The sequence below is a fragment of the Panthera tigris genome, chromosome C2 (assembly GCF_018350195.1).
Source record: "Panthera tigris isolate Pti1 chromosome C2, P.tigris_Pti1_mat1.1, whole genome shotgun sequence".
In the NCBI taxonomy this organism is placed as follows: domain Eukaryota; kingdom Metazoa; phylum Chordata; class Mammalia; order Carnivora; family Felidae; genus Panthera; species Panthera tigris.
This window is the reverse complement of record NC_056668.1, coordinates 88796606-88817255: the sequence shown is the minus strand read 5'-3', so window position 1 is coordinate 88817255 and position 20650 is coordinate 88796606.

The window sequence follows — 20650 nt, the reverse complement described above, 5'->3', positions numbered from 1 at the left end:
AGTGGTCCTGTCTGTGAACATAAATATCAGTATGCTGAATTGTTCTTGATTTAAAAAAAAAAAAAAAAGAATCCTTGAAATATATATTTTTTTTAAAGAGACATTTTTCTGGCAGTCCACATACAAAGAATCCAATATGCTTCCACAGAAATGTTACATGTTTAGGTTTATTATGACATAAAACTTCTGTATACTCTCAAGTGGTTTTTAATGTTTATTTATATTTGAGGGGGGGAGTGAGGGAGGGAGAACAAGCGGGGGAAGGGCAGAAAGGGAGGGAGACACAGAATCCAAAGCAGGCTCCAGGCTCTGAGCTGTCAGCACAGAGACTGATAGGGGGCTTCAGCCCACGAGCTGTGAGATCATGACCGGAGCCGAAGTCGGATGCCCAACCAACTGAGCCACCCAGGCACCCCAAAAACTCCTATATACTTTCAGAATATGATACAGTTCAGGCAACAAGAACACAGTTAAGTTAAAACTCTGAGTACAAGTGCCTATTGCTTCTCTGGATCTTAGTTTCCCTACCTATTAAATAAAAGATGAACTAGATAAGTTCAAAGGTTTCTCCCCAGCTATGTCATTCTGTGTGTTTTAATTTATATCCACTGATATGACCAAGTGAATATACTTAACAATGTGCATGTTTTTATTCATAATTCAAGTAAGTATTGACCTCTTGGTATGGACTCTACTTGGCACAGAACTGACAAGACTGACACAAAGGTGAAGTAAGTTCTTGCTTTCCAGAACCTTCAGTGGGGAGAAAAGGCAGATATAAGAAAATATTAGAAGACACAGCAACAAACAGTAGCAAAGCAACCACAGAATGGAACAAAGGAGGAGTATCCTAAGCAGGAATAGTGAGGTGAGGGGAATATTAGATTCAAGCCCCACCTAGGAGAACAGGTCTGACTTAGAAGACCGAACAAAATGGGGCGGGGGGTGGGGGGTGGGGGGAGCGGATATGCAAACACTGCAGGTCAGGAATTGGTTTCATATGTTTATGAAACTATGAGTAGATAAGACGGTTATAATGATGGACGACGTTGATGATGATGCTTGATGGGGTGATAACTGCAGATTACCGTGACCTACCAAGGGCCAGCACTTAAGTTACAGTATTTCATATCATCCTCACAATAACTCCAGGAAAGAGGTGTCATAAACCACATTTAACCTTCAGCTTACCCTGCTCAAAGTTTAAAAAAAAAAAAAAAAGGGCAGTAAATCTCTGACTAGAACACAATACCCTGTAAGTTCAAAGAGCACAATGCCTTTACCACACTACCCTGCCTCTTTGAAATGCAGTGGCTCTTAGCATCCGCATGAGCCTGAAAGGCAGGAGTCAAGAAATCAGGCTGTACCTCAATTTCTACATGAGGGCCAATTTAGAAAAGCAAAAACATTTATGGCAAGGCTACATTTTCTTTCATACAAATGAAAATAGCTTTACTGATCTCATAGAGAGAGGGGCATCTTCAGTTGGAGAAAGATACAGAGTTTCAAATTTTATATTATCTATTGATTAAATAGAATTTTGACAATGAAATCAATGGCATTGCTTGTTAGCCACTGAAATGTAAATATCCAGGCACGTTTGAGAAGTAGTAACACAGAGGCAGGCTTTTATCTGGAAATTGGATTGAGGGGCTCTATTCAAAGTTATGCAGCCCCTGGGTTGCTCCCTACTGTGTGTGATGTGCTGCTTGGAGAGATCAAGAGAGACTCCTCGCTGACCTCCCACCCTTCACATATACCACACATCCACCTCTGTCACCTACAAAACATCACCACTACAGGATATTCGGTTCAACACAGCATCTATCTGGGGCCCTTCTGATGGTTTCTGGGGTCCAGGCATACGCTGGTCAGGATCACCCTGTAACATTTCTATAACATGAACACACACACAAAACTCCATCATCCAGTCAGCACTGTTGAAATGGAAATGAATTTCCCACCACTGCCTGAATTCCCAAACACACTCCCCAGGAAGTCATGTACCGTGACTGCTGAACTTCTTTCACCAGCCACCGTTCCCTCCCCTACAATTGTAAAAAATGCCTTTTGATCTGTGACCTGCATTTAAAAACTGACATCTGGTGGTTAGGGTGGTAATTAGGCATCATTTAAAAGTTATTTCTGCCTTGTTAACTGAGGTACTCTGTGATCAAATTATGGGATAATTTAGAGGAATTCAGGCATATTGATTGCATAATCTATAATGTGTGTAATTAATAACTACCCCCTAAAAGCTCTGTGTGAGAAATTGTAAGGGTTCATATGAGACAAAAAGTCAAGGTTTGAACAGTACTTTCTCCTCAATGTCTTTCATTGACAACACACAAAAGGGAAAGCTTTCAAAGGGGATGAAATCAAGTTTTGATGCCAGAATGTATTGACTCTGTTGCACAACTTGTATCCCTAATGGCCACACACTCGTGTCATTTGGGAATCTTCTTGCACTGGGTGCCTAAAGTGTCAGTTCTCTAGGATTATACATCTTTGGGGGTACTCTGGCTGCTGGCCTCTTACAGACAGTCTCTCTAACCACTTTTGGGTTACAAAGGCATGCATGGGGGTGCCAACATTGCAGGCTCGCCGATCTTGCAATGAGCTCATGCCAGCAGTTTTAAGAGCATATGCTGTTTCTACTTGTGCCTCAATTAACAGCAACAATTCTATTGGTTGTAGTAAAGGTGAAAAGGGTTAGATCTCTGTGTCCCCAAGAAATACGCACACATACACACGCAGACATTATTATTAACTAAGGTTCCTGCCCCAAACTCCTTTTTGTTCTCCTACTCTATGAATTAGGCTGGATCTTCTGTGAGCCAGGAGGACAACTTGAGCTCTATACTATAGGCAAGCAAGATACCTGCTCAGTGGCTCCTTTGTATGAGTCCATTTTAGTGCTATCAGGCCCTCAGAGAACCTGACAGTGCCTGAACAGGAGCATTGAGGAGTAAAGACAGCAGAGTTCATAAAGGAAGAGGTGTACTAACTCAAAGAGAAGGATCTGCCTGGCCCATTTGTATATCAAAGGAAATGTGACCTTGTTTAGTATTTATACACAGTCTGGTTGGGCACCTGCATCAATTTATCATCTTTTTTCTCCACCTACTAATGTACCACTTGATGGAATGGTGATAATAATAGCTTGTATTTGTTGAGCTCAGTACTCCACTAAGTGCTTTACATTTAACCATCAAAAGAACTCTGGTAAGGTAAGTGCCATCACCATCTCCAATTTACAGATACGGACACTGAGGAATGGAGAGCCTCAGCAATCAACCCAACACCCACCGTGTGAAGTGGCAGAGCTGCCAGGTCTCTCTGGACCCCAAGTACCCACCCAGCCTTGAACTTCCCTGAGAATTCCATTCTCTTGGACAAATTTGAGAGTTTCTCCTCCTTAGAGGTAGAATCAGGAAGAGATAAAGAGGTCTAAAGAGAAAGAAAGGTACTGACAACATGAAAATAAAAAGACAATATCATAAGAGGAAAGGATGGCCACGAGAAATTTTCAGTGGTGATGGAAGCCAAGACATCTTTAAAGATGGCTACTCTTCAGGGGCACGTGGGTGGCTCAGTTGGTTAAGCATCTGATTCTTGATTTAGGCTCAGGTCATGATCTCACAGTCTTAGAATCCAGTGTCAACTCACACTGAGTGTGGAGGCTGCTTACAATTCTCTCTCTTCCCCTTCTCCTCCCCTACTCACACACACACACTTGCTCTCTCTCTCAAAATAAATAAATAAACTTTAAAAAAAAGGATATCAATCATACTAGGTTAGGGCTCACACCAATGATCTCATGTAAACTTAATTACCTCTTTAAAAACCCTCCCTTCAGAGGTCAAACTTTCACTCTTCGCAGATGACATGATACTCTATATGGAAAACCCAAAAGATTCCACCAAAAAACTGCTAGAACTGATTCATGAATTCAGCAAAGCTGCAGGATATAAAATCAATGCACAGAAATCGGTTGCATTCCTATACACCAACAATGAAGCAACAGAAAATCAAGGAATCGATCCCATTTACAGTTGCACAAAAAAACATAAAATACCTAGGAATAAATCTAAGCAAAGAGGTGAAAAATTTATACAATGAAAACTATAGAAAGCTTATTAAAGAAACTGAAGAAGACACAAAGAAATGGAAAAAGAGTCCATGCTCCTGGATAGGAAGAACAAATATTGTTAAAATGTCGATACTACCCAAAGCAATCTACATATTCAATGCAATCCCTATCAAAGTAACACCAGCATTCTTCACAGAGCTAGAACAAATAATCCTAAAATTTTTACAGAACCAGAAAAGACCCCAAATAGCCAAAGCAATCTTGAAAAAGAAAACCAAAGCAGGAGGCATCACAATCCCAGACTTTAAGCTATACCACAAAGCTGTAATCATCAAGACCGTATGGTACTGGCACAAGAACAGACACTCAGATCAATGGAACAGAATAGAGAACCCAGAAATGGACCCACAAACGTATGGCCAACTAATATTTGACAAAGCAGGAAAAAATATCCAATGCAACAAAGACAGTCTCTTCAGCAAGTGGTGCTGGGAAAACTGGACAGCGACATGCAGAAGAATGAATCTGGACCATTTTCTTACACCATACACAAAAATAAACTCTAAATGGATGAAAGACCTCAATGTAAGACAGGAAGCCATCAAAATCCTCGAGGAGAAAGCAGGCAAAAACCTCTTTGATCTTGCCCTCAGCAATTTCTTACTCAACACGACTCCGGAGGCAAGGGAAACAAAAGCAAAAATGAACTACTGGGACCTCATCAAAATTAAAACCTTCTGCACAGCGAAGGAAACAATCAGCAAAACTAAAAGGCAACCAACAGAATGGGAGAAGATATTTGCAAATGACATATCAGATAAAGGGTTAGTATCCAAAATCTACAAAGAACTCATCCAACTCAACACCCAAAAAACAAATAATCCAGTGAAGAAATGAGCAAAAGACATGAATAGACACTTCTCCAAGGAAGACATCCAGATGGCCAACTGACACATGAAAAAATGTTCAACATCACTCATCATCAGGGAAATACAAATCAAAACCACAATGAGATACCACCTTACACCTGTCAGAATAGCTAACATTAACAACTCAAGCAACAACAGATGTTGGCGAGGATGCGGAGAAAGAGGATCTCTTTTTGCGTTGTTGGTGGCAATGCAAGCTGATCAGCCACTCTGGAAAACAGTATGGAGGTTCCTCCAAAACCTAAAACTAGAACTACGTTACAACCCAGCAATTGCACTACTAGACATTTATCCAAGGGATACAGGTGTGCTGTTTCGAAGGGACACACGCACCCCCGTGTTTATAGCAGCACTATCAACAATAGCCAAAGTATGGAAAGAGCCCAAATGTCCATCGATGGATGAATGGATAAAGAAGATGTGGTATATATATACAATGGAGTATGACTCGGCAATCAAAAAGAATGAAATCTTGCCATTTGCAACTACGTGGATGGAACTGGAGGGTATTATTCTAAGTGAAATTAGTCAGTCAGAGAAAGACAAAAATCATATGACTTCACTCATATGAGGACTTTAAGACACAAAACAGATGAACATAGGGAAAGGGAAACAAAAGTAATATAAAAACAGGGAGGGGGACAAAAGAGACTCATAAATATGTAGAACAAACTGAGGGTTGCTGGAGGGGTTGTGGGAGGGGGGATGGGCTAAATGGGTAAGGGGTATTAAGGAATCTACTCCTGAAATCATTGCTTGGCTATATACTAATTTGGATGTAAATTTTAAAAAATAAAAAATAAATTACAAAAAATAAAAAAAAGAGAAAAAACCGTACAATACAGTCACTTTCTAAGGTAACAGAGGTTAGGACTTCAATATATGAATGTGGAGGGAGAAACAATTGAGCCCATAATACACACATGCCCCCCACATACTCCTTACCTCCGAATTTTCAGTAGAAGTCTACAAGATAGACTGTCTTAGATTTTACCGTCTTGGGTAAGAGAAAATTGGTAGAAAATCAAAGGCAAAATTGTCCTAGGGGCGCCTGGGTGGCGCAGTCGGTTAAACGTCCGACTTCAGCCAGGTCACGATCTCGCGGTCCGTGAGTTCGAGCCCCGCGTCAGGCTCTGGGCTGATGGCTCGGAGCCTGGAGCCTGTTTCTGATTCTGTGTCTCCCTCTCTCTCTGCCCCTCCCCCGTTCATGCTCTGTCTCTCTCTGTCCCAAAAATAAAATAAAAAAAAAACGAAAAAAAAAATTGTCCTATATATGGAATTGATGAAAAAACAGAAAGGGAGATACTGGCCAGGAAATCAGATGTAGGGCAGCAAGTAGGAGTTTAGCATAAGCAGGAAACCAAAGGAAGACCTTCTGGGAAGTTTAACCTCCCTGCCCCCACCTCATAGAGATACAAGGATTCCCAAGTACAGGTGAGATGGGCTGTGAGTATATTTGGTTTGTTTGTATTAAAGGAATGATAACTCCTAAAGGCTGGATATCTTTGGGTGGCTTAGTGATGAATGGTATAGCAATTTTTCAGTGAATTACCATCAAATCGCAACATAGTTAAATCAGATGTCAAGCAACCTCTTGTGGTAGAAATGTAATCCAAATATTTATCTCTTGATTTTATTTATCTTTTGATTATCTCTTGGTCCCCAGCCCAGTTTATCATTCCTCACTTTAAAACAGAAACTAGAAAGGATGTCAGAACAGTGGGCATTTTCTTGGACCCAAGGCAGCACAGTAATTCAAAATCAAATGTGCAGCTGGCCAGGAGATGAATCCAAGTGACTCACAAAAGCACTTTGGCTCAATCCTGGGTAATGGAATTTTAAGGCAGAAATAACATTATTAAATCTCATAGCAGTTCACAACCAGTATTTTCAATTAAAAATCGCTGGGTTCTCCCAATCTTAAATAAGGCTATAAGGCTACTAGATAAGTTATGCTAATAAATGGATCTCCTTCATACTCACAAAACTATCCTAAGTGATTCTGAAAGGACATTTCTGCTGACAGTGCAGAGGGAGAAATCAACCCTCTGGTTCTATTTCTGGGTGGAATGGCATGCTGGTGGGGCTAACAGTACCCCTGTGCCAGCATGGTGCCATCTGCCAGCTGGTCCGTACAGCTGGGGAGCATATACATACTGAGTCCTGTATCAGAAGTCTCAGCTGGTCACTGACAAGGCAGCCATGCCAAAGACATATTCGGCAATTTGGTTACACTAAAATTTGATTGTGTGTGTGTGTGTGTGTGTGTGTGTGTGTGTGTGTGTGTGTGTGAGAGAGAGAGAGAGAGAGAGAGAGAGAGAGAGAGAGAGAGAGAGGGAGAGAGAGACTATATGTATGTTTGATGATACAAACCAATAGAGTCTATTGGCAATTGTTTTTCAGACTGACAGTAAGCAACACAAATGCTCATATTAAGTTTCTCATCTCTTTGGAATCATGTGGAGCAAATAAGGAAAATGAAGGACAGCCAGAAAAAGAAGAAAGGTAAATATTTTATAATATATTAAAGTGTGAGGAGTGCAACTGCATATATACTAAAATACCCATGCACACATGTGCTCACACACATGCAGTAACACATACACACACATTGGGGCTACTGAGAGTGAAGAGAAAAGATATAAACTCCAGTTCACCCAATGTAAATTCAAAACATTCTATCTTTATTATTTGCTCCCAAAAGTTACAATCTGGGCAGTGTGACAAGAATTATGTAGACATAAAAATAGGAAGCTAAAATAAGGAAATAGAATTAGTGCCTGAAACCCTAAAAAAAACAAATATTCGTATCTTAAGGGGAATATGAAGGACCCTTTAGGAAAATACTGGAAAACACAGAATAGTGATTTTTAAAAGCCCAGATCCATAATGGCAAAATGGGGAGTTATATGGCTAACTGATATACTTTTATGAACCAAAAAATTCCAAAGATGGTAATCTTGACACTGATATCATCTAGTGGGGAAGGAAAAATAATTTGTCCTCTACCCTTCTAGGTTCTTGACTGAGATACCTTGGTAATAAAAAAGACAGATTAAAAGAAGAAAACCAAACAAGTAAAATAACAAGAATAATAACAAATATGCTTCCTATATACAGGAGAAATACCTGGGAAAACTGAGTTATCTCTGAAATGGCCCAGGCCATCACCTTAAATAACATCTCCACATAAAGACAAAAGATGTTGGGGGTTAGGGAGCCATTTTGGGGCGGTTACCAGGAGAGCACAGTAAACAAGGATATAGTTGTTATGCAGATTCCTCAGAGCCTTCTCCACCAATAAGAGTTTCTAGACACTTGGTCAACCTTCCTGGTACAGAGAAAGACACCCTTAGAAATGGAGACTCCCCTTATACATGTAAACGTCTCTTACAAAAGGGTAACTTCTACTGCGTCTGCTGTTTCTTAAAAAACAATCGGACAAAAATAATCCTTATGCCAAAGAGACATATTCTGGGGTGGTATATTCTGCTCCCCTTCAATCTATAATAATTATGATACTTCTAGTAGTAAGGAATAAATGTGAACACTGGCTATATTCAGAGACATCTACAAGGAAGAAGGGAGGGAGGGGAAGGGAGAGAGAGAGAGAGAGACAGAATATCTATTAGAAGGACACAGGAAGGATTTTATGCCTCTCCAGGGACTTCTTCGGCAATTTCCAATAGCGCATTGATTTTTGACCTTGAGTACATAATAGAATCACATGGGTGAAGGGGTTCAGAACAAGTTTCCCAAAATGTGTTACTTTGGTATGTGGACTATTTTGAGCTGAAGACAATCAAGACCCAGCAGATTCCAGAAAAATCTTTACCTCTCCCTTAAACTAGCTGAAGAATTTAGATAGGGGACCTGACCAGAAAGAGTTATTACCAACGATAATTTTTTTTTAACTGAATGGCCTATCTGTACGGCAGGACAAACATCTAATTACCAAACATCTGTTCTTCTTATGGTCTTGTGAATCGCCCACCTCCCCGCTGAAGCACCAGATCCCCTATCCCACTCTTTAGCTCAGGATGGCATATAAGCCTCATTTGCCCAGTTTGTCCTTGAGTCTCATTGTCTTTGTGGTGAATTAAATTTGTTTTCCTCTTGCTAATTTGTCTTATGTTAATTTGGTTATTAGACCAGCCAAAGAATCAAGGGCAGAATAAGAAGTTTTCCTCCCCAACATGGGTAGATTTGAAATAAAAGCAATGCAAAGGCTCTACTCAAACAAATTACATTAGAATCTCTGGAGCTGAGGCCCATGAATAAGTATACTTAACAACTCTCCAGCAGATCTCAATGTATAGCCAGGCTTGAGAACTACTCCTTTGGAAGGCTGGCATTGACATCACTCAATCATAATGAACCTCAGGTCCATTGTTTTTGGTTTAAAATTCTAAAATTTCCAAGAGAGAGAATATAAATGACCCAATTTACATTCAGAGGATACCACTGAGAAAAATAAGCTATTGCCAAGAAAGCAAGGTCATATTGGACCAGACATGGCAGATGGCAGCTGGGAGTCCATGCCCATGGATCAGAACATGTTGAATTACTGGGAGCTGGGCCGCCACTCAAAAAGTGTCCATCATACCACCCATGAATGTGATGGGAAGCTTCATGCTTAACCAATTCTCTCCTCTCCCTGCGAACGCACATAGATTAAATGGCACTCCACAGTCCAAATTCCAGCAGGGCAGTCTAGTGTGACACCTAAATGAGTCCAGAGATGTTTCATGCACCCTAGCCAGTGCAGCATGTGTTCATTCAAACACCAATATCGCTCAATAAAAGTTCTGCAGCAGTGAATAAACAATGGCTTGTTATTAGCGTAAAAAAGCCAAGTCTCTGCTTCTGTTTGCCTTATAAATATATGCGAAATAGTAGTTTAAACAATAAAAGAAAAGCTTCTTTTAGGGAAATAAATATTTCCCAGACAAACTTTTACCTACACCAAACTTAACAAACCCTCTTTTTTCCTAGTAAGTAGCGCAAAGATGAACTTTGATGTGAATGTAATCCTAACACAAACTTGCAACTGAAGTTCAGATGAACTTTGTTTAACGTAATAAACAACTATAACAGCTGTGACACAGATATAAAAGGCAAGCACATAGCATGTGTGGAATAACCAATAAGTCAAAAACAGCATATGTACTTCCAAACACAAGTTTATGGGAAATTCCCTGGGAGTACTCAGCCCCAGGAAAAATTAAAAATCAGGGTGAGGCCACTGCTGTTTTCAAGACAGCCACTGTTTTTAATGGGTGACAAACCTAGACTCAAAAAGATTATTAAGCATCTCAAGATAAAATGTTACTGAGAGACAGAATGAGTTAGGACTATATGAGTCACCACAGCAGCCCACAGTGAGTTTGCATCACGAGCCCAGCCCTGCCCCGGGAGGCCCCACACAGCAGCCATGCAATGGGCTGCTCAGTGTCCTTAACAACCTTCTTGAATCCCAAACACACGAGGGTCTAGGTGTCATGAAGGAACAACTGTATGTTCACACACCGTTTACAATGTGGTTGGGGAGATGGGATAAAATAATGAAGACCTTAAGCGCCAGATAAAGCATATAATGACTGTCACACACCAATGCAGAGTTCTCCGAGGTTGGCTCCTCCAGAAGCCAGATTTGAGACAAGGAACTCAAGTGCAAGTACTTTATTTGACAGGAGGGGGAAAACAGCACTATGGGAATGGAGACAGGGACAGAAGGTACGCAATAAGGGACATGTCCACAAGCAAGTTACCCTTACGAGCAGTTGGAGCTCAACCCCAATTAAGGGAGAAAAATCCAGAGCCTGTGAAGGACACACATTAGGATTATGCCACCAGGGTGAGGGAGGGAGGGCAATTATATAGCAACTCTCATCAGTCATCGGTTGAGGGGAAAACAGGTGTTAATACCTGGGAATTCAGACCTGCTGGGCATGTGGCAGACTGGCTGCAGCAGCCAGGAAAGGTACTCAGCAACTGAGATATGTTCTGGGAATTGAATGCAGTTAACCTATAATGGCACGATAAGACATGAAAGGACAGTGTGGGCACTGACAGTCACTGCTACAATGTGGAGTGGCAAATCAGGCATCATGGAAAGAGCACTAGATGTGACCCAAGGATACCTATGTTTGAGGCCAAAATCAAGAATACCTACTCCTGGGGATGCTGTGAGAAGCAGATGCAAATAGATACACACTTTACAAAACAAACCATAATATGCACAGTAGCTACAATTATCAACTGACAATTTTCAGAACTGAAGTACCATATCCAGTATTGGAAAAGGACAATCTTGGGTTCAAGCCCCAGGTCTACTACTTCCTAACTATAGGGCCTTGGTTCAGTGACTTTAAACTCTCTTTATCTGTCAATTGGGACCTATTAATAACACCTAACTCATAATGTTGCTGTGGAATTAAAAGCCCTTAAACCATCTAAGACAATGTCCAACAAATGGTGCAAATCTAAATGTTGTCTATCATTATCATCATCTTCCTTATCACCATTTTAAATAGAAATCTATATTAGGTTGGACAACCATAACAAAATACCATAAACTGGGTGGCAAACAACAGAAATGTATTTTCCCACAGATCTGGAGAGTAGAAAATTCAAGATCTGGGTCCTAGCCAATTCAATTTCTGGTGAGAGCTCTCTTCCTGGCTGACAAGTGGCTGCCTTCTTACTGTGTCCTCACATGGCAAAGATAGAGAGAGGGATCTGTCTCTCTTCCTCTTCTTATAAGTCCACTAATCCCATCATGAGGTACTACCATCATGACCTATTCTAACCCTAATTGCATCCCAAAGGCCTCCAAATATCGCCTTTGGGGATTAGGGCATCCACATATGAATTTGGGGAGAACACAAACATTCAATCCATAATAAAATGTCTGAATGGCATATATAAAGTGAATACTAATGCAGCAAATTCTATAACAGTTATTCTCCACTGACCCATGTTAAAAGGTAGTATACAGTAACAACAAATGGACAGAGAGAATAACAGACAGTAAGGTAGAAGATTATAAGACAATGAGTGGAAATTGTGGAGTGTTTTTTTTTTTTTTTCTTTTTATGTTACTCTGTCTCCAGGTTGCCCAAAAGCAAATGTTCAATGTTTTCTACTTGTACATGGTATTGTCTGTGCTTCTTGCTAGTGGACAGCTAAATTACACTAGCAAACAAATGCAACTAGGAGAGTACAGAGTCTGTGAAACTGAAACCAATTCCTATTATGGCAAACCATTTTTTTTAATGTCTGCCTCTCCGCTCTAGTAAATAGGACATAGAGAACATAATTGAATATTTGATGATTGAAAATCTTTCAGTGACTGTGGGTTCTCATCAGTTCTCATCCCACAGCCTGTAGGTGTACTTGTGGGACAGCAACAGATTGGACAGAATCTTTAATGGCCTTACGCTACTCCCAGAGGCTTTGTTTTGTCTTTGCCCTTTAAAAACATAAATACTTGCTATCGGTTTGGTAAAGATTTTCTGAGTTTCCTCTATCTGATTGAGTTAAGGGGAGCTTTGTTTACTGCTCTCTGAATGAAATCAGCTCTTTCTCTGTACACAGAGTGCTTGAGGATGAGAGACTCCCTCATCACCTCCCTGAGCATTTGGGACTAGATACGTTTTAAACCTGGAAGGGAGAATAGTGTGCCCAGCCTCCTGCCCAACCATGGAACCTATGGGCATTCATCTAGGGGAATCATCTAGAAATGTTGAGTCCTTCAGTGTAGACTTGTTCATAATGATCCACGCCCACCCCACTCCAACTGGTGGTGCTCTGGCCTCTCTTCCTTTTCCCAGCTCTGCCTTTACATAAGGGCCTTTCCTAAAGCAATGAGATACCCCAGGATGCAGTTATTCATGACCTATCCTCGACGATCTCCTACAAGGTATATTTCAGAATTCTGGAAGTTGTAGTCTGCATATGGACCCCTTAATGGATATAAGAAAGGAGGAGTCTTGGGGGAAGTGTGGGAGATTTGGGGGACATGTCACAGATATTTCTTGTTCAGCAGATGATTCCTATGTAAATGAAAACAGCTACCTGATTCGTTCACTGGGAAGGACTCAGAGTCCAGAGTCAGGGATGATCACTGACCTTCATCAAAATGTTCTCCTTTCTCCATAATATTCTGGTTCAGATGGTGGATGGAGTACATGAAGCTATAGAATGCTTTTCAAAATAGAATCCCAACCATGTGCAGGAATAATAGTCCAGCTGGATTCAAGTATTTTTGCTTCCTCTTCAGTTTATAGCTTTGCTGCCACCTTTTTTGTGGTTATTTGTGACATTTTAATAGGAAGTTTAGAGGATACTTATCAAGTATTGCTTATCAGCTACCATACCAATGCAGAAAATACCAAAATAAGCATACTAAAGTTCCAGTTACAGTGAAACTTAAACACATAGGTTATCTAACCATCAGCCAAAGTCACTGAGAACACAGTAAAAGAGTGCCAGCTTCTATGCATTACAGTTCCTGCACTTGGCTCATGAGAAAGCCCTTAAAACTACCAGTTGTTGAATCCAACAGCCATTCTGTTCTTCCTCCTCAAACAACCCAATTTTTAGGGCTTGTACATTACAACCCAAAATAAAAGATTCATTTTTTTCAGCTTTCCCTGCTGCTGAGAGTGACCATGTAACAAAATTCCAGCCACTAAAACCTAGAAATACTGTATAGGACTTGCAGGAATTTCCCTAAAAGGGCGGAAGTACACTCTTCTTCTTCCATACCTCCATCCTGCTGCCTGGAAAACAGATGGGGTGACTGGAGCTCTGGCAACATCTTAAAACATGAGGATGAGAGGGGCACCTGGGTGGCTCAGTTGGTTAAGCGTCCGACATCAGCTCAGGTCATGATCTCATGGTTCGTGGGTTTGAGCCCCACATCGGGCTCTGGGCTGTCAGTTCAAAGCCTGGAGCCTGCTTCGGATTCTGTGTCCTCTCTCTCTCTGCCCCTCACCTGATCACACTCTGTCTCTCAAAAAATGAATAAACATTGAGGCACCTGGGTGGCTCAGTCGGTTAAGCGTCCGAGTTTGGCTCAGGTCATGATCTCACCGTTCGTGAGTTTGAGCCCCACATCGGGCTCTGTGCTGACAGTTTAGAGCCTGGAGCCTGCTTCAAATTCTATGTCTCCCTCTCTCTCTGCTCCTCCCCTGCTCATGCTCTGTCTGTCTCTCCTTCAAAAATAAATAAAAAACATTTAATTTTTTTTTTAAATAAATAAACGTTAAAAAAATGAGGATGAGAGTTATGTGCTAGAGATCATAGAGCAGAGAGCTTAAAGGAGACTGGGTCACCAAAAACTTTGTTGAGTCTCTATTCCAATCATATTTCTGAGTAACAGATGAATGATAATTTAGTGGCATAAAACAACAGCAATTATTTACTATAATTGTCTCTCATGGTTCTAAGGGTTAACTAAGCTTAACTAGGCAGTTCTTGCTGAGGTTTCTCATGGATTCATCTGTGGACTTCCTCACTCATGTGTGAAGGTTCATGCTCAGTTTTGGCTGTGATCCGGATTGCAGCTATAAGCTAGAACACCTACACGTGGCTTCCCAATGTGGCCTGGGCTTCCAACAGTATGGCAGCAGAAACAAGCAAATGTTAGAGAGCCATTTGTGACCTAGCCTCAGAAAATATATAGGGTCACTTTGACTCTCTATTGATTGCAGCAATCACAAGTTTTGCCCAGGTTCAAGGAGAAGGATCTCGTATTTACCTCTGGGGGAGGAGGATGGGGAATGGCAAGATCACAATTTAAGAAGAGCAGAAGATATTGTTATAGCCATCTTTGAAAGATCAAATCTGCCATAACCCCATGCAAGCTCTGAATTATCTACTTCCAGCTTTATGTTATGTGAGAAACAAACATCTATCTTGTTTAAGCCAATGTTGTTATGGATTTTTCTATTATGTGCAGCCCAACCTGGTCCTAACTGATACATCTCCCAAGACCATCACTCATAGTTGGTCTACATTTACTTTACACACAGCTCTAACCAGCTTGTTTCATCTAGACTCTCCTTCTAAAGAAGATTGATGACAACAGAATAGAAAGGGGGAAAATGCTGTTAGATTCAAACCAGGCACACCCATAGTAACAGAATCTGAGGAAAGAAAGTGAAAAGCCAGAAAAAGTCAACCCGATTACTTTCAAGAGGCATAGCTACCTCTCGCCATTCACCAAAAAGACAAGCAGCATTATATGAATCGAAAAACCCTAGAGATTATAATCAAATTCCGAAGATCTCAAGAATTAATGAGGGCCCTAAAATACTAAAAGGGATAGAGGTTTATTCATGACAGTCCCATCAGAGATAATTTTTGTACATATTATCACTGAAGTCAATCTCTGAGAAAAGATTTTGTTGGTTTTGCAAACATGATTGCATATTCTTATACTCTTCCCTTAAAGAATCCCTGAGAGGTAACTTATTAATTCCCAATTCCATTTTTGAATTAAATAAAGGAACAAACAAAGAAAGCAGAAACACATTCTTAATTCAGGCAGAAATGTTAAAATTCAGCTCAGCGCCTGCCCTGGGTTTTGATCTGGAGGAGTTCCTGCGTAGCTGTGTCTCCATGTACTGGGGAGCATAGCAGAATCCCTCCCCAGGACATGACACAACAGGCTCTGTCCATGGGAAAGCCCACAATGCAAAACCACCGCAGTCTCCACCTTCTCATTTACAAACGAGAGTTAGTGTTGTCTTTCACAGTTGATGATTCTGTTTTGTTTGGGGGCCTCAATATTTTTTCTTGCTTTTCCTGCTCCTGAAATACCTTGGAATTAACAGATACTAAATTCAGCTTAGAAACTCAAAACACGAAGTGTACTTCAGCTATCATCTTCCTCCTTCCATCAACCCCAAAGGGGAAAACTTTTTTTTTGAGATATAAATCTACTTCCTCACCAGCACTGCGAAAGAAAGAAAGAAAGAAAGAAAGAAAGAAAGAAAGAAAGAAAGAAAGAAAGAAAGAAAGAAAGAAAGAAAGAAAACTAATTCCTAAGCCTATTTAAGTCCTTCCCTTCTTGATTCTATTTAGCCTTGCTGACATTAAGTCTCCACAAACACTTCAGCCTCTCATTTCCACTGGCCTTCAGAATTTTCTTGCATTTCATTATATTCAGAAATAAAGTAACATTTGCCAAGAAAATGACTCTTTTTATTATTACCACACATACACTGCTCCACACCCAAGCCACAAGCCATTGCTCATACAGACCCACACTGCTCCATCCCCAGTACTGACTGCTCTGTTCCCCCTGCCAGACATGCACGTCCTCTATTCTCACCCACATCAAATGTCTCCTTCTCTATGAAGACTTTCCTCATCCTCTAAATTAAAATTAACCTCTCTCTTCATATTCAACCAATATTTAAGTGCCTAAGGAAAGCTGGGCAGTTTTAGGTGCAAGATGTACAACAAGAAAAAAATATATACAACATGCTGTTCTTCCACTGGGAGAGAGAAACTTTAATTAATTAAATAATGAATACATGTAAAATCTGTTATGATACATGCTATAAATGAGTAGTTCATGGTACTGTGATAAGGGCGATCTGACCAGTTGTAGGTTACCAGAAACTATGAAGGATCACAAATTTATAACAAGATAACCTAGCAGTTCATAAACCTATAATGACAGAAGACACAAGACTCTTGGGTCCGAGATGCAGATAGTGTTACTCATACCAAAACAGCAGCCACAACAGTACTCTGCATGGCCCCTCACTGCCCAATCTCCACAGAGCAGCTGGATCAGGAATGGATATTACCCGCTCCTGCAATAAGATGCAGCACAAAAAAGGAACCTCGAATTTTAGGAGACTGACTCTTGGTAAGACTGTCCACCTGCCAATTTAACCCTCTGGAGAGAAATTAATGTAAATCAATCTCCTCCAGAGAAGAAGGGAAACATCAATACTGCTCTGGAAGGGAAGCAAACGTCTCCAAAGAGGGGAAGAAGAAGGCTTGACTACCCAGGATGTCTCCAGGGAGGTATGTTTCTAGATCTCTCAGGGGAAACGCTATCTCTACCTTCCAAGGCTGTTTACTGTTCAAACATGCTCAAAAAGCTTGGACCAGTGAGGAATGAAAGAAATCTACAGAGAACTGTCCTCCCATATCGCAAAGAACCCAGAAGTCTTCCTGAACTTTTGTGCTGAGATCTGAAGAATGGGTAGGAATCAGTGGATTTGGGCAGCAGGAAGCATCCACACAGAGGTGCAGTGCTCGGCACAGGACAAAGCACAGTGTTTTCAAGGAAGTAGGTGCATGGCAGCAGCACGCAGAACTAGATGAATCTGGAAAGGGAGACAGGGACGGACAATGCAGGGCCTTGTCAGCCCATATTAAGGATGTCGTGCCTTACATCAAGAGCAGTGGGAAGCCAAAAATGTGTCTTAAGCCAAGAAATGCCAATGAGATTTGCACTTCAGCAAAGCCACTCTCTACTTTGTAAAGGATGAACCAGACTGGGGAAAGACATTGTGTTCGGCTTCCCACAGAATTCTGGATTAAAATAAATTCTTCAAGCTTTTCCCCTCCACATTTTACTGTCCCTCTTATACCCCCCACACAATGCAAACCAATACTATGGAACTTCATGCATCATTTGTTGTTCGCAGACAATACACAAAGCACTAAAGTATCTTCATTGTTGAATCAGTACTAAGAGAAGCCCCTACCTTCCCACAGCTTCTACTTTAATGTGCTAGAACATGTGAATTTGTTTGTGTCAGGTAAGGTCTTGAATCCTTCAACTTCTCTACTTAGGATACCTCAATGTGTCCACCATCGGAAAGATCTAGATGAAGATGAATGAGATTTGTGAAATGTTCAGCTGCTCTGGAAAATAGTACCTGAATTGGATTAAATCAGCATGGTTTTGAATGAGAGCTGTGAGTTGGCTTTGGTGGCCTGATACATAAGAAAAGAATATAAGATGCAGCTTGGAATCTAGAACTGTGATAAAAATTTAAAAATCTCAAGGCACTGAGGCTCAGTCAGTTAAGCATCCAACTTCAGCTCAGGTCATGATCTCGTGGTCCGTGAGTTCAAGCCCTGCCTCAGGCTCTGTCTGATAGCTCAGAGCCTGGAGACTGCTTCAGATTCTCTGTCTCCCTCTCTCTCTGCTCCTCCCCTCTAGGTCTCTCAAAAATAAATAAACATTAAAAAAAAATTTTTTTCGGTAAAATAAATCTGAAATCTTGACTGGCATGATGAGAGAAGCCCAAAAGTTAAGACAGAGGCTGGAAGTATATGACGGGCTAAGAAGGGTAGAGGACACAGTGGCTGCAAGTAGCAACTTCTTCAGAAATAGCTGATTGGTTTTATATACGAGATATCGTTAAAGTGTTACCTTTTGCATTTTCCCCTTCACCACAAATTTAATAACTTTATTTTCACTGCAGCTCCATCAATTTTAGTTTGGATGTGCTATGATTCACTTCCCCAGAGCGTTTGCATAATATGTATCCTGCAGGTTTCATTTCTATAAATCACTGCTTTTTGGGGAGAAGGGGAGTAGATTCCAGGCACGCTCCAGGCTTTGAGTTAAGTTTTGAGACCAAAAAGAGATTACATATCCTGATTGCTAAGTTATCTCTGCTGTTCACTGAGAAATTATTTTCCCTATAACACTTCCGTTTGTATATTCGATAAAGTTAATATCTGTGAAATCAGTTGATTCTCACTGCACTAAATTATACCAGAATAGACAGAAGATTGACTTCCTGGTATTGACAAGAGAGAACTCTCAATGTCTTTTGACTTATTATCTCTGGCAGTTGGAAAGAATTACAATAACACATAAAATTACTTCACAGGGTATGTTTAGAGAGCAAAGAAAATTAATGGAGGGATGGATTCTTAAGGTATTTTTGCCTTTTGACAAAGATTTCTATTTCCTGTCAAACATTTTCTCTGAAATGAACTGGAGGAACACAATGTAAATTGATTTATCCGCACCTTAAGAAATACCTGAGGTTTAATTGCCTCTGCAATATTTATGCTTACATAAATAATTCAATGGCAAATTAATCCAGCTTTTGTAATTACCTCCCATAGAGGCACATGGCTCAGTCCCAAGGACTTAATTGCGGCCTGATGAAGGTATTTAGGTCACTACAACCAATAAACCATATAGAAATTTTTGAAAACATAAAGAAAAGAAATCCATAGCTTTCAAGCCTAAGCTCTTAGAAAGAAATACAGTATTTGCGGTTGATCCTAACCACTGTGGGCTTCAGGAAACATAGTTCTATTAATGAACTTTCTAAAAATACATTGTTTTCAACCTCATCCATGAACTCAAAGCACACCGGATCCTTAAATCCACAGTCTAGGGACACCTTTCCCCAATCAGTGTACCTCCCATACAACCAGGTACAAACAGCGATCTCCTCTGCAGGGTTTCGTTCATCATCTGCAGTCAGCCTATGTTGAGCTGTTCATTTCCTTTCACTTTGCACACTGCTCCTCCCCAGAGCTAAAGCTGTAGTCCTGGACACAGCCCTCAAATAGAGGGGAGGCAGGTGAACTCGGTGCTGGCATCTTACTGGAGCCTTCACCAGCTAGGTGATAGCTTTCTCTTTTTTCAAGAGTTTATATTTAAGGGGCGCCTGGCTAGCTCAGTCGATTAAGCGACTGACTCTTGATTTCAGCTCTCAGGTCATAATCTCATGGGTCATGGGTTCAAGCCCTGCATCTGGCTCTGTACTGACACCACAGAGCCTGCTTGGGACTCCCTCTCTCTCCCTTTCTCTCTGCCTCTCCCTTCCTCATTCTGTCTCTCAAAATAAATAAACTTCAAAATAGAATTTATATTTAAGAAGACAGGATGCCCCCCAAAAAAAGATAAAAATCATATACCCTATCATTCACCCATTGGAATGGTGACTAAAATTGCCATAGAATTTTAGAGCTTATTACATGGTTCAGGTGCATTGTCTGCTTATTCTATTCCTAACTCAACTGTGAAGGAATTAATGTAACTCAGTTGCATAGCTAAAGAAGCACGGGTCCAAAGAGGTTGAATAGTTTTCTCCACATGAACAAGATAATAATTTGTAGAGCCAGGTTCAAAAGCATATCCTCTCACCCCAGCCTGTATGCACTCTGAGGGGAAGTACTTCGGTTCACTGCTCTCTACCTAGACCTAGAACAGTGTCTGCACAAAGACTCCCGGGAAATACTTGTGCAATAACGGATTGTAAGCCCCATGCTCTTTGCTCTGCACCCTATTGTCTTCCTGGAAACCTATGATACTTCCACACTCCCTTCTCCTTCCCACATCCAGCCTGTCCTTCCAATTTAGGTGATTATCATCTAGACTTCAAACAACACTGACATCTCCTTCATCATAAAGCCTTCCTACGTGATTCCACTCATATAAAATTATCTCATAATTGAGCATCTCATCATGCACTATCTTATGTTAGCTTCTAATTGTATGTTGTTGCTCTTGTCTCCCAGTTCCTCTCCGTCTTCCTCATTTCTGCCAAGCCAGGTGTGTCTGTGTTAATCTGCAGGTGGAGCCCATTTGTACTGAAGATTCAATAGCTAAAGAGCAAAA